Source organism: Moschus berezovskii, chromosome 12 (genome assembly GCF_049115385.1).
Source record: "Moschus berezovskii isolate FMDL1 chromosome 12, NW_MosBer_1.0, whole genome shotgun sequence".
In the NCBI taxonomy this organism is placed as follows: domain Eukaryota; kingdom Metazoa; phylum Chordata; class Mammalia; order Artiodactyla; family Moschidae; genus Moschus; species Moschus berezovskii.
In genome coordinates, this window is record NC_142471.1 from 48,696,759 (window position 1) to 48,711,547 (window position 14,789).

Here is a 14,789-nt window from a genome sequence, read left to right on the forward strand (position 1 = left end):
AAGAAGGAAACTACATAATGATCAAAGGATTAATCCAAGAAGAAGCTTAACAATTATAAATATTTATGCACCCAACAAAGGAGCATCACAATATGTAAGACAATTACTAACAAGTATGAAAGGGGAAATTAACAACAATGCAATAATAGTGGGAGATTTTAATACCCCCTTACATCTATGGATAGATCAACTACACAGAAAATTAACAAGGAAACACAAACTTTAAATGATACAATAGACCAGTTAGACCTAATAGATCTCTATGGAACATTTCACCCCAAAACAATGAATTTCACCTTTTTCTGAAGCGCACACGGAACCTTTTCCAGGATACATTACATCCTGGGCCATAAATCTAGCCTTGGTAAATTCAAAAAAATTGAAATCATTCCAAGCATCTTTTCTGACCACAATGCAATAAGATTAGATCTCAATTATGGGAGAAAAAACATTAAAAATGCCAACATATGGAGTCTGAACAACAGGCTGCTGAATAATGAACAAATCATAGAATAAATCTAAAGAGAAATCAAAGTATGCATAGAAATGAATGAAAATGAAAACAGCAACCGAAAACCTCTGGGACACTGTAAAAGCAGTGCTAAGGGGGAAGTTCATAGCAATAAGGCACACCTCAAGAAACAAGAAAAAAGTCAACTAAATAACCTAACTCTACATCTAAAGCAACTAGAAAAGGAAGAAATGAAGAAACTCAGGGTTAGTAGAAGGAAAGAAATCATAAAAATTAGGGCAGAGATAAATGCAAAAGAAACAAAAGAGACCATAGCAAAAATCAACAAAGCCAAAAGCTGGTTCTTTGAAAGGGTAAATAAAATTGACAAACCACTAGCAAGACTCATCAAGAAACAAAGGGAGAAGAACCAAATAAATAAAATTAGAAATGAAAATGGAGAGATTAGAACTGACAACACAGAAATACAAAGGATTATTAGAGAATACTATCAGCAATTATATGGCAAAAAAATGAATAACCTGGAAGAAATGGACAAATTCCTAGAAAAGTACACCTTTCCAAAACTGAACCAGGAAGAAATAGAAATTCTGAACAGACCCATCACAAGCACGGAACTAGAGGCTGTAATCAGAAATCTTCCAGCAAACAAAAGCCTAGGTCCAGACGGCTCCAAAGCTGAATTCTACCAAAAATTTAGAGAAGAGCTAACACCTATTCTACTCAAATTCTTCCAGAAAATTTCTGAGGAAGGGAAACTTCCAAACTCATTCTATGAGGCCACCATCACCCTAATCCCAAAACATGGTAAAGAGCCCACAAAAAAAGAAAACTACAGGCCAATATCACTGATTAACATAGATGCAAAAATCCTTAACAAAATTCTAGCTATTAGAATCCAACAACATATTAAGAAGATCATACATCATGACCAAGTGGGCTTTATCCCAGGAATGCAAGGATTCTTCAATATCCACAAATAAATCAACGTAATACACCACATTAACAAACTGAAAAATAAAAATCATATGATTATCTCAATTAATGCAGAGAAAGCCTTCGACAAATTCAATATCCATTTATGGCAAAAACCCTCCAGAAAGTGGGAATAGAAGGGACATATCTCCACATAATAAGAGCTGTATATGACAAACCCACAGCAAACATTATCCTCAATGGTGAAAAACTGAAAGCATTTCCCCTAAAGTCAGGAACAAGACAAGGGTGCCCACTCTCACCACTACTATTGAACATAGTTCTGGAAGTTTGGGCCACAGCAATCAGAGCAGAAAAAGACATAAAAGGAATACAAATTGGAAAAGAAGAAGTAAAACTTTCACTGTTCACTGATGACATGATCCTCTACACAGAAAACCCTAAAGACTACCAGAAAAATACTAGAGTTAATCAATGAATACAGTAAAGTTGCAGGATATAAAATCAACACACAGAAATTCCTTGCATTCCTATACACTAATAATGAGAAAATAGAGAAATTAAGGAAACTATTCCATTCACTGTTGCAATGAAAAGAATTAAATACTTAGGAATATATCTACCTAAGGAAACAAAAGTCTTGTACATATTGTGGATTGGAAGAATAAATATTGTAAAAATGAGTATACTACCCAAAGTAATTTATACAGTCAATGCAATCCCTATCAAGCTACCAACGAGATTTTTCACAGAACTAGAACAAATAATCTCACAATTTGTATGGAAATACAAAAAATCTCGAATATCTAAAGCAATCTTGAGGAAGAAAAATGGAACTGGGGTAATTAACCTGCCGGACTTCAGGCTCTATTACAAAGCCACAGTCATCAAGACAGTATGGTACTGGCATAAAGACAGAAATATAGATCAATGGAACAAAATAGAAAGCCCAGAGATAAATCCACGCACCTATGGACACCTTCAGTTCAGTTCAGTTCAGTTCAGTTCAGTCGCTCAGTCATGTCCGACTCTCCACGACCCCATGAATCACAGCACGCCAGGCATCCCTGTCCATCACAAACCCCCGGAGTACACTTAAACTCGTGTCCACAGAGTCGGTGATGCCATCCAGCCATCTCATTCTCCGTCGTCCCCTTCTCCTCCCACCCCCAACCTTTCCCAGCATCAGAGTCTTTTCCAGTGAGTCAACTCGTCACATGAGGTGGCCAAAGTATTGCAGTTTCAGCTTTAGCATCAGTCCCTCCAATGAACATCCAGGATTGATCTCCTTTAGAATGGACTGGTTGGATCTCCTTGCAGTCCAAGGGACTCTCAAGAGTCTTCTCCAACACCACAGTTCAAAAGCATCGATTCTTCGGCGATCAGCCTTCTTCACAGTCCAACTCTCACATCCATACATGACCACGGGGAAAACCATAGCCTTGACTAGACGGACCTTGGTTGGCAAAGTAATGTCTCTGCTTTTTAATATACTATCAAGGTTGGTCATAACTTTCCTTCCAAGGAGCAAGCGTCTTTTAATTTCATGGCTGCAATCAGCATCTGCAGTGATTTTGGAGGCCAAAAAAACAAAGTCTGACACTGTTTCCACTGTTTTTCCATCTATTTCCCATGAAGTGATGGGACCAGATGCCATGATCTTTGTTTTCTGAATGTTGAGCTTCAAGCCAACCTTTTCACTCTCCTCTTTCACTTTCATCAAGAGGCTTTTGAGTTCCTCTTCACTTTCTGCCATAAGGGTGGTGTCATCTGCATATCTGAGGTTATTGATATTACTCCCGTCAATCTTGATTGCAGCTTGTGCTTCTTCCAGCCCAGTGTTCCTCATGATGTACTCTGCATATAAGTTAAATAAGCAAGGTGACAATGTACAACCTTGATGTACACCTTTTCCTATTTGGAACCAGTCTGTGTTCCATGTTCAGTTCTAACTGTTGCTTCCTGACCTGCATACAGGTTTCTCAAGATGCAGGTCAGGTGGTCTGGGATTCCCATCTCTTTCAGAATGTTCCACAGTTTATTGTGATTGACACAGTCAAAGGCTTTGGCATAGTCAATGAAGCAGAAATAGATGTTTTTCTGAAACTCTCTTGCTTTCTCCATGATCCAGTGGATGTTGGCAATTATGGACACCTTGTCTTTGACAAAGGAGGTAAGAATATAAAATGGAGAAAAGGCAGTCTCTTCAACAAGTGGTGCTCCAAAACTGGTCAGCCACTTGTAAAAGAATGAGACTAGAACACTTCCTAACACCATACACAAAAATAAACTCAAAATGGATTAGAGAGCTAAATGTAAGACCAGAAACTATAAAACTCCTAGAGGAGAACATAGGCAAAACACTCTCTGACATAAATCACAGCAGGATTCTCTATGACCCACCTCCCAGAATATTGGAAATAAAAGCAAAAATAAACAAATGGGACCTAATTAAAATCAAAAGCTTCTGCACAGCAAAGGAAACTATAAGTAAGGTGAAAAGACAGCCTTCAGAATGGGAGAAAATAATAGCAAATGAAGCAACCGATAAAGGATTAATCTCCAAAATATACAAGGAGCTCCTTCAGCTCAATTCCAGAAAAATAAATGACCCAATCAAAAAATGGGCCGAAGAACTAAACAGACATTTCTCCAAAGAAGATATAAAGATGGCGAACAAACACGTGAAAAAATGCTCAACATCCCTCATAATCAGAGAAATGCAAATCAAAACCACAATGAGATACCATTTCACACCAGTCAGAATGGCTGCTATCCAAAAGTCTACATGCAATAAACGGTGGAGAGGGTGTGGAGAGAAGGGAACCCTCTTACACTGTTGGTGGGAATGCAAACTAGTACAGCCACTATGGAGAACAGTGTGGAGATTCCGCAAAAACCTGGAAATAGAACTGCCATATGATCCAACAATCGCACTCCTGGGCATACACACAGAGGAAACCAGAAGTGAAAGAGACACATGTTCTCCAATGTTCATCGCAGCACTGTTTATAACAGCCAGGACATGGAAGCAACCTAGATGTCCATCTGCAGACGAATGGACAAGAAAGCTGTGGTACATATACACAATGGAGTATTACTCAGCCATTGAAAAGAATGCATTTGAACCAGTTCTAATGAGGTGGATGAATCTACAGCCTATTATACAGAGTGAAGTAAGCCAGATAGAAAAACACCAATACATTATACTAATGCATATACATGGAATTTAGAAAGATGCAAATGATAACTCTGTATCCGAGACAGCAAAAGAAACACAGATGCATAGAACAGTCTTTGGGACTCTGTGGGAGAGGGTGAGGGTGGGATGGTTTGGGAGAATGGCATTGAAACATGTATATTATCATATGTGAAACATACGCCAGTTCAGGGTCGATGTATATTACGGGATGCTCGGGGCTGGTATGCAGGGATGACCCAGAGGGAGGATAAGAGGAGGAGGGAGGTAGGAGGGGGGTTTGGGAGGGGGAACTCATATACACCCGGGGCGGATTCATGTCAATGTATGACAAAACCAACCAATATAATATTGCAAAATATTTAGCCTTCAATAAAAATTAAAAAAATAATAATAAAATAAAAAAATAAAAAGCAGAGACATTAAAAAAATAATAATAAAAAAAATAAAACAGGTAGGACGATGAACAACGACAAAACATGGCATATGGATAGTCCAAGATTACTGACCCCAAATGGAAATTTTAATCACTGCTATTGATTAATGGGATCCATTATTATACTTTATAATAGTTTTTTAAGTCTATTCTGTTATGGACTCCATTTTATCGCCCCCAGATATTATGTGTTAAGTCCTAACCTTTCAATGTGACTATTTGGAGATATGGCAATTAAGGTTAAATCAGATCATAAAGTTAGGCCCTGATACAGTAGGACTGTTTTCCTTAGCCTTTTCTCTGAGTGTCACGTACAGAGAAAAGGACATGTGAGGATACAGCAGGAAGGTGACTTTCTGCAAGCTCAGAAAAGAGGCCTCACAAAAGAATGGTCTTGCTGGTACCTTAATCTTAGATTTCCAGGTTCCAGAACTATGAGAATAAATTTCTTTTATTTAAGCCACCCAAGTCTGTGGTACTTTATTATGGCAACCCAAGTTGAACAACACATTACTTTATCAATTTGAAACAGAATGTGTTTCCATAGCTTTTAACCATCCACAGTTATATAACCATGGTTCTGAAGGCCACATTTCTTTAACTATTTAATAATTGATTAGGTCAGTTTTATTCTTCCTATAGCCTTTTAAGTATCAGGCTTTATTTGTTCTTTGGGAATGAAATTGCATTTTCTATTACGGATAATTGGAACGCTTTTACCTTACTGCCTTGTCCAGATAAATAGATCATGGAAGGACATTAAAAGTGAACAGTAATATAGACACAGAATAGTTTGTGTTTTAAGACTGTGGATTTAACTTGAATTTAAAACTTTCCTCTACTTAATCACTACTTCTTTTTAGTAAATACATATACATTCATTTCCTCAATAATGAAGAAGGAAGGACAATTGGATGTATGTTTTTACATGTAAGGGGTTTATTTAAATAGAAAAAGCAGATATCAGAATATTTTAATTTGAATTTTAAAAATATGTAATGGTACATTTAATACATTTGAAACTTTACTATGTTTCTCATGAAAATAAATATGGGTGTGCAAAAATGAATGTAATTATCCCTAAATTAATTAAGAAATAAGGCAAAGAGTGTTTGTGTGCATTTCTCTCACTTGAAAAATTTTCAAGCTGAATTTCACTATGCAGTTCTTTACTTTTCAATAATGTGATCACTGACTAGAGCCAGACATCTTGGAATGTGAAGTCAAGTGGGCCTTAGAAAGCATCACTACGAACAAAGCTAGTGGAGGTGATGGAATTCCAGTTGAGCTATTTCAAATCTTGAAAGATAATGCTATGAAAGTGCTGCATTCAATATGCCAGCAAATTTGGAAAACTCAGCACTGGCCACAGGACTGGAAAAGGTCAGTCTTCATTCCAATCCCAAAGAAAGGCAATGCCAAAGAATGCTCAAACTACGGCACAGTTGTACTCATCTCACACGCTAGTAAAGTCATGCTCAAAATTCTCCAAGCCAGGCTTCAGCAATATGTGAACCGTGAACTCCCAGATGTTCAAGCAGGCTTTAGAAAAGGCAGAGGCACCAGAGATCAAATTGCCAACATCCACTGGATCATGGAGAAAGCAGGAGAGTTCCAGAAAAATACCTATTTCTGCTTCATTGACTATGCCAAAGCCTTTGACTGTGTGGATCACAATCAACTGTGGAACATTCTGAAAGAGATGGGAATAACAGACCACCTGACCTGTCTCTTGAGAAACCTGTATGCAGGTCAGGAAGCAACAGTCAGAACTGGACATGGAACAACAGACTGGTTCCAAATAGGAGAAGGAGTACGTCAAGGCTGTATATTGTCACCCTGCTTATTTAACTTATATGCAGAATACATCATGAGGAACGCTGGGCTGGAAGAAGCACAAGCTAGAAGCAAGATTGCTGGGAGAAATATCAATAACCTCAGATATGCAGATGACACTCCCCTTATGGCAGACAGTGAAGAGGAACTCAAAAGCCTCTTGATGAAAGTGAAAGAGGAGAGTGAAAATGTTGGCTTGAAGCTCAACATTCAGAAAACAAAGATCATGGCATCTGGTCCCATCACTTCATGGGAAATAGATGGGAAAACAGTGGAAACAGTGTCAGACTTTATTTTTGGGGGCTCCAAAATCACTGCAGATGCTGATTGCAGCCATGAAATTAAAAGACGCTTACTCCTTGGAAGGAAAGTTATGACCAACCTTGATAGCATATTAAAAAGCAGAGACATTACTTTGCCAACAAAGGTCCGTCTAGTCAAGGCTATGGTTTTCCCCGTGGTCATGTATGGATGTGAGAGTTGGACTGTGAAGAAAGCTGATCGTCGAAGAATCGATGCTTTTGAACTGTGGTGTTGGAGAAGACTCTTGAGAGTCCCTTGGACTGCAAGGAGATCCAACCAGTCCATTCTAAAGGAGATCAATCCTGGGTGTTCATTGGAAGGACTGATGCTAAAGCTGAAACTGCAACACTTTGGCCACCTCATGTGATGAGTTGACTCACTGGAAAAGTCTCTGATGCTAGGAAAGGTTGGGGGCGGGAGAAGAAGGGGATGACAGAGAATGAGATGGCTGGATGGCATCACCGACTCGGTGGACATGAGTTTGAGTGAACTCCGGGAGTTTGTGATGGACAGGGAGGCCTGGCGTGCTGTGATTCATGGGGTCGCGGAAAGTTGGACAGGACTGAGCGACTGAACTGAACTGAACTGAACTGAATGAAGTTATATCCCTGCCATACCTGTCTTGTATCTCTTTTTCTTGAGAGTGGGTTACATTCTAACGTGTCATAATTGTAGGTTCTGAGGCTAATGGAAACACAATGAAAATATAAGCAGAGTAAAGAAAAAACAAACAAACAGGTAATGTGTTAGATTTCAAATAATAGAGGAGAAGAAGGTCTTTTGCTTCGGGACAAATAACACTTTGCAGTAAGGAATGAAAAGCAGGAGTGTAATACCTCTACTGATATTTTTTATAAGCTTTGTGATTTTTAAAATTATATACAACTTTTCCTTAGCAAGAAGGAGAACTGGATGCTTAATTAAGAGACTAGTATCTAGGCTTGGATCCACCTTAACCCAGGTTCATGATTTTGAATGAACTGCACCTCCACAGACTGAAACTCCTTAAAGTATGAAAGGAAGGAAACCGGCTCTATGACCTTTAAAGAACTTCAGACTCTTAACAATGTTAAGAGATAATGTCATTACTCTTAACATTATAACTCTAAGGTTATAATGTTAAGGTGATGTTATTACTCTTCATTTATCTTCTGGTAGTGTCTCCTCTTTAAAATTTCACAGCGGTACCTAGTGATTGCAATGAGAAACACATCCTGAAACTTTAGTGGAGTTTCTATAGAACTTGAACAGGACAATACAAATTGCTGAAAAGTTTGTCTACCAGAAAAACAATGTCAAGTAAAATTTATAATGATTCTTATTTTCACCTTTGTGCTGAAGAACTTTTGTTATTTGTGCTCAAAATAAATGATTCCCATTATATCAGTGAAAACCTCAGGGAAGTCTAATGATTTGTCCTTCAACTAACACTCTAATTACAAGTCATCTGTAAAAAATAAAGCCATCAACACAAAGGAACATGGATAATGAGTTAACTATGCTGAAGATACCATAAGTAAACTTAGAACATTTCCAAAAATACGAACACTGTGCATGTTATTTTGTTTATCTTTTCTTTTGCTCTCCATTCCATTGTCTCTTACTAGTCTTGAGATGAAGAACAGAGACAAAGAGAAAAAAAGCTTTTTAGTCCTTATTTCACCTTTATCTTTTTTTTCTGGTTTTCACCCTACAAGCAATTTATGCCAATAGTAATCTTCCTCACAGATATGTAATAAAGATTAATGAAGTGTATTTATTTTCCCACTTGTTGGCTTGCTGGACTTGTCTCTGGAGATGCTATAAGCTTTGTCAAATAGAAATAATGTTGTATATGGGAAAAGGAAGGATCTTGTTCATTAGGAAATTTCTTACTCATTAATAACTCACCATTATTCCCTTTTTGAAAGAATAGAACACACTCTTCAAAAATGATGATTAATACAGCTTTCCTAGTGGAAACAGTGTCAGACTTTGTTTTTTTGGGCTCCAAAATCACTGCAGATGCTGATTGCAGCCATGAAATTAAAAGACGCTTGCTCCTTGGAAGGAAAGTTATGACCAACCTTGATAGTATATTAAAAAGCAGAGACATTACTTTGCCGACCAAGGTCCGTCTAGTCAAGGCAATGGTTTTTCCCGTGGTCATGTATGGATGTGAGAGTTGGACTGTGAAGAAAGCTGATCGCCGAAGAATCGATGCTTTTGAACTGTGGTGTTGGAGAAGACTCTTGAGAGTCCCTTATACTGCAAGGAGATCCAACCAGTCCATTCTAAAGGAGATCAATCCTGGATGTTCATTGGAGGGACTGATGCTAAAGCTGAAACTGCAATACTTTGGCCACCTCATGAGACGAGTTGACTCACTGGAAAAGACTCTGATGCTGGGAAAGGTTGGGGGCGGGAGGAGAAGGGGACGACGGAGAATGAGATGGCTGGATGGCATCACCGACTCTGTGGACATGAGTTTGAGTGTACTCCGGGAGTTGGTGATGGACAGGGAGGCCTGGCGTGCTGTGATTCATGGGGTCGCGGAGAGTCGGACACGACTGAGCGACTGAACTGAACTGAACTGAACTGAAGTGTCTTTTTAGTACATGATTTTTCCCCAAAATTCCCAAATAGGATTAACACATCAAAATAAAAAAAATAAAGTGGAAAATATAGTTCACTGAATAAACAATAAAATGGAAAAAACAAGCAAGTATTCTAGATCTCAAGTGATGATTTATTAACTGTATTCGCATATCTGAGTCATTTAATATCTTTTGGTCTTACCTCTAAAATGAGATTCGTAATTCTTTACTAGACTAAAGGTAAAAGGTTATACTAGATATTCTTTTGAGGCCTCTCACAGTCCTGAGAGCCAGGATTTTCATACTAAAGGTGATCCAGTGTATCAAGATGAATTGCCAATCACTGTTTTTTCACAGATTTGTATCACATTGAACTGCACTTCCTTTCAACAGGATATTGAGAATTATCTCTTCGATTGCTAATTCAGTTATTCAACAAATATTTATTCAGTGCCTAAATTCTGCAGTTTCTGTTTCATATCAGGCTGCTCATTCTTTATTTCTTCAAGTCATCCATTCTTCATGGTCCCTATTAAAAGATTTATGCTTTAACGTTTAAAGTAGATTCATACATTATAGTTTTGAGTTCTTGACCAGATTTGAACTGCTTTATAATAGTATGGAATTTACTTCTTTGAATTCTCTCAATGTTATGGCAGAAACTACTTGATTCTTCTAGGTACCTTATCTCTGCTTTTAACTTAACAAATACTAGAGACACTGCCACCACAATAAAAGGATATATTTCATAGCATCTCTTGCAGCGGTTGGCTGTTGAGGTGTCAATATAGAGTTCCATAAAGTTTCCTTACAAGGGAAGAGGAACCATCCCTTTTAAGTATTGCTTAAAATGTTGATGTGATGGCTAAAGCTCTAATAGCCATCTTTGATCATGTGGAGACTTTTCCAGGGAACAAGAGAAAAAAAGCCTGCTATCCTGACAAAGTGAAAGTGTCAGTCATGTCAGGCTCTTGCAACTCCATAGACTGGGACCTGCCAGTTTCCTCTGTCTATGGAATTCTCCTGTCAAAGATACTGGAGTGAGTTCCCATTTCTTCTCAAGAGGAACTTCCCAACCCAGGGATCAAACCCATGTCTCTTGCATTGCAGACAGATTCTTTACTGTTTGAGCCACCAGACAATACTCACTCTAACCTATCAAATTCTTAGTTCCTTTTCTTTTATAAAAGAATGAATGTCTATTTTGGCTAAAAAACTACTTTTCAAATCTTTGCTACCCACAACCAAACATAATCTTAACCAGTAGGACCTTGTAAAGTGTCAGGTTCATAATGTTAATAAATCCATATTGAATAGTTGGCCCCTACCTATATGCAGGTCAGGAAGCAACAGTCAGAACTGTTCATGGAGCAACAGACTGGCTCCAAATAGGAAAAGGAGTACATCAATGCTGTATATTGTCACCCTGTTTATTTAACTTCTATGCAGAGTACATCATGAGGAACGCTGGGCTGGAAGAAGCACAAGCTGCAATCAAGATTGTTGGGAGAAATATTAATAACCTCAGATATGCAGATGACACCACCCTTATGGCAGAACGTGAAGAGGAACTCAAAAGCCTCTTGATGAAAGTGAAAGAGGAGAGTGAAAAGGTTGGCTTGAAGCTCAACATTCAGAAAACAAAGATCATGGCATCTGGTCCCATCACTTCATGGGAAATAGATGGGAAAACAGTGGAAACAGTGTCAGACTTTATTTTTTGGGGCTCCAAAATCACTGCGGATGCTAATTGCATCCATGAAATTAAAAGACGCTTACTCCTTGGAAGGAAAGTTATGACCAACCTAGATAGTATATTAAAAAGCAGAGACATTACTTTGCCAACAAAGGTCCATCTAGTCAAGGCTATGGTTTTTCCCGTGGTCATGTATGGATGTGAGAGTTGGACTGTGAAGAAAGCTGATCGCCGAAGAATTGATGCTTTTGAACTGTGGTGCTGGAGAAGACTCTTGAGAATCCCTTGGACTGCAAGGAGATCCAACCAGTCCATTCTAAAGGAAATCAATCCTGGGTGTTCATTGGAAGGACTGATGCTAAAGCTGAAACTGCAATACTTTGGCCACCACATGCGATGAGTTGACTCACTGGAAAAGACTCTGATGCTGGGAAAGGTTGGGGGCGGGAGGAGAAGGGGACGACCGAGAATGAGATGGCTGGATGGCATCACCGACTCTGTGGACATGAGTTTGAGTAAACTCCGGGAGTTGGTGATGGACAGGGAGGCCTGGCGTGCTATGATTCATGGGGTCACGGAGAGTTGGACACGACTGAGCGACTGAATTCAACTGAACTGAAATGTATCCAAGTAGTGTGGGTATGTGCATATGTGTATATATAGCCTATCATATCCTGTCATATATGGGAAGTATATTCTATAGGAATAAATGTCAGAGTTAGCATTTTACAAGTTTTAATTGCAAATTTAACATAAACATAGTCATTTGAAAATGTCACAGAAATATTATGAAAAATATTTTAAAATATTATAAAAATTGCCTTAATATAATGATAAAAGTGCTAGTTCCAATACAGTACTATACTAATGCTACTGATAATAATGTAAGAGTGAAAAAGAGATGATGCCCCAGTCCATCCCATTTACTTTCCCCATGTTTACAGAGAGCATGATTAATATTTTTTTTGTTAATGTGTCTCCATGCTACAAAATTATGGAGGCAAAGAAGTACAAAATCTGCAGGGTGGGCTGAGAAACTCCAGTTCAGGAGAGTTGATGGTGCAGTTCTACTCTGAAGATTAGCAGGTGAAGACCCAGGATAGTCAAGTTCGGGATCAATTCACAAACAGTCTAACAGGCCAGTCTTTTTGTTCTATTCAGTCATTCTGCTGATTAGATAAGGCCCACCGAAATTATGGTGGGTCATCTGATTACTCAAATATCACTGATTTAAATGTTTCTCATCCCAAAACATTTTCCAACTTAACACATAATTAACCATCACCAGTCCTTTGTTCAAATAATTTCAAGAAATGTTTTAGTGTCAAAATATGGGTGATGCTAAAACTGTTTTTTGTAAGATGAGTAAATATTTGTTACATAGACAAGGCATCTCACGAGAATACCTAGACTAAGAGGCAATAATTTCTAGGCAGAGGGAAAAGCACAGATCCTTCCAACTTCTAGGTTTGTGTTACAAACTGCTTGTTCATGACTATAACACTTTCTTATTTAACATTTTTCTATTCTAGGAATGTTCAATATAATCATTGTGAGGCTAGACACTGGAATTAGCCAAATTCATTTTCAGTCATTAGATTTAAAGGTCTTTACGCAAAACTGTTTATATGCAATAAATAAGAGATACCTGTCCCATCTATGATTGCCTTAAGTCATTTCCCTTAGGTTTGCCACACTCGAGTTTCAAATCTCAAACTCAGTAATATATAAAGTACTGCTGTGCTTATAATTCTGAAAAGCTACATTTAGCTTCAGTTGAGGCTTACAGAGGTTTATGAAGATGAGACTTATTGGAAACACATAAACATTTTAGTAAATTTCCTTTAGATATAAATTCCTTTGAAATATAACACTTGTGGAAATATTGTTTGAGTGCCATGAAAAGGAGGCAGCGTTTTTTGAGCATCTGCTCTCATTTTCCCATTTCTCCCACTTTCATACAAAATGCCTTAATATCTTTTCTGTGACAGGGGTGGAAGAAACTGTTATATAGAAAAAGAAATCTCAAAGAACTTGTACAGGTTTCCAGTGAGTTTTATGAAAAGTCTAATTGGTTTCATTAATGCCAAATATCAGGAAACCTCACAGAGGTTTGTTGCTATAATTAAAAGATCTTATTGAGTGCCACATTTTGCAAGATGGAATTGAGCCACCTTATGTGGAAAATGTTATTGATGTGGCCTCTGTCCCTTCAGTCTAGGCAGTTTGGTCCAGCAAATCTATGTGCAAGTGGAAGTTTCCTGGAGCTTAGATTTACTGACCATGTATCCAAAAGTATTTGACATGACCATTTTCACCTTTCTCCTCTTCAATCTTTCCCACTTTATAGTCTCATGCAAAATTTCACGGTAAACTTAACTAAAAGGCTATGGTCCAAGAAAGTGAGACCTATGATAGAGAGAGGGATGACTCCCAACTTAACTTGTCCCCTATAAACACACACACACAGTGCCACTAATAGTGCTGGGTTAGACTAGCAATTAGGACATGAGAGCCTTTTTTTGTTTTCAACAACAAACCATCAATAGTTTAATGGATAGGAGGATCTTACACATCTGAAAAGGTACTGGAGCAATACCCCACCAAATGTGGCAGACAGTTAGGTCGGACATGGTTAGGAAGTGAGAGGCTTTGAAACATGATGTACTTCCTGCCTAGAGCGCTCTTCTTCACTGAACTGGCTCTTCTTTATCTCTTCAGTCTCGAAAGAAGACCTTTATAAAAGCTTTCATAACCTATTCATATAGCAAGAATGCGTGCTAAGTTGCTTCAGTCGTGTCTGACTCCCTGCTACCCAATGGATTGTAGCCCACCAGGGTCTTCTGTCTATCAGTATTCTTCAGGCAAGAATATTGGAGTGGGTTGCATTTCTTTCGCTAATTCATATAGCACTTATTTTTTTATTTGAAAATAATTTGTTTGCAAGTAATAATTTTTATGTACTTATCTGTTTACATTTGTCCAGTCCATGTCTCCCTCTAGAATGTGAGATAAAATCCTATGAAAGTAGATTACATTTTTGCTCACTACCTTATATATAATATCTAGTATACTTCTGGGAATAGGAAAAATAATAAATTTGCACAAATTAAATGGATGAATGCATAAATGAATTAAATGAAACAATGTGAACTATAGTTTTGTGAGTATTGGACTAATTACTTAACATTTGAGTTTTAGTTTCCTCATCTATTTTTTTTTAAATTTTTTTTCTTTATTTTTTATTGGGGGCTAATTATTTTACAATATTATATTGGTTGGTTTTGCCATACATTGACATGAATCCGCCTGGGTGTACATGAATTCCCCTTTCT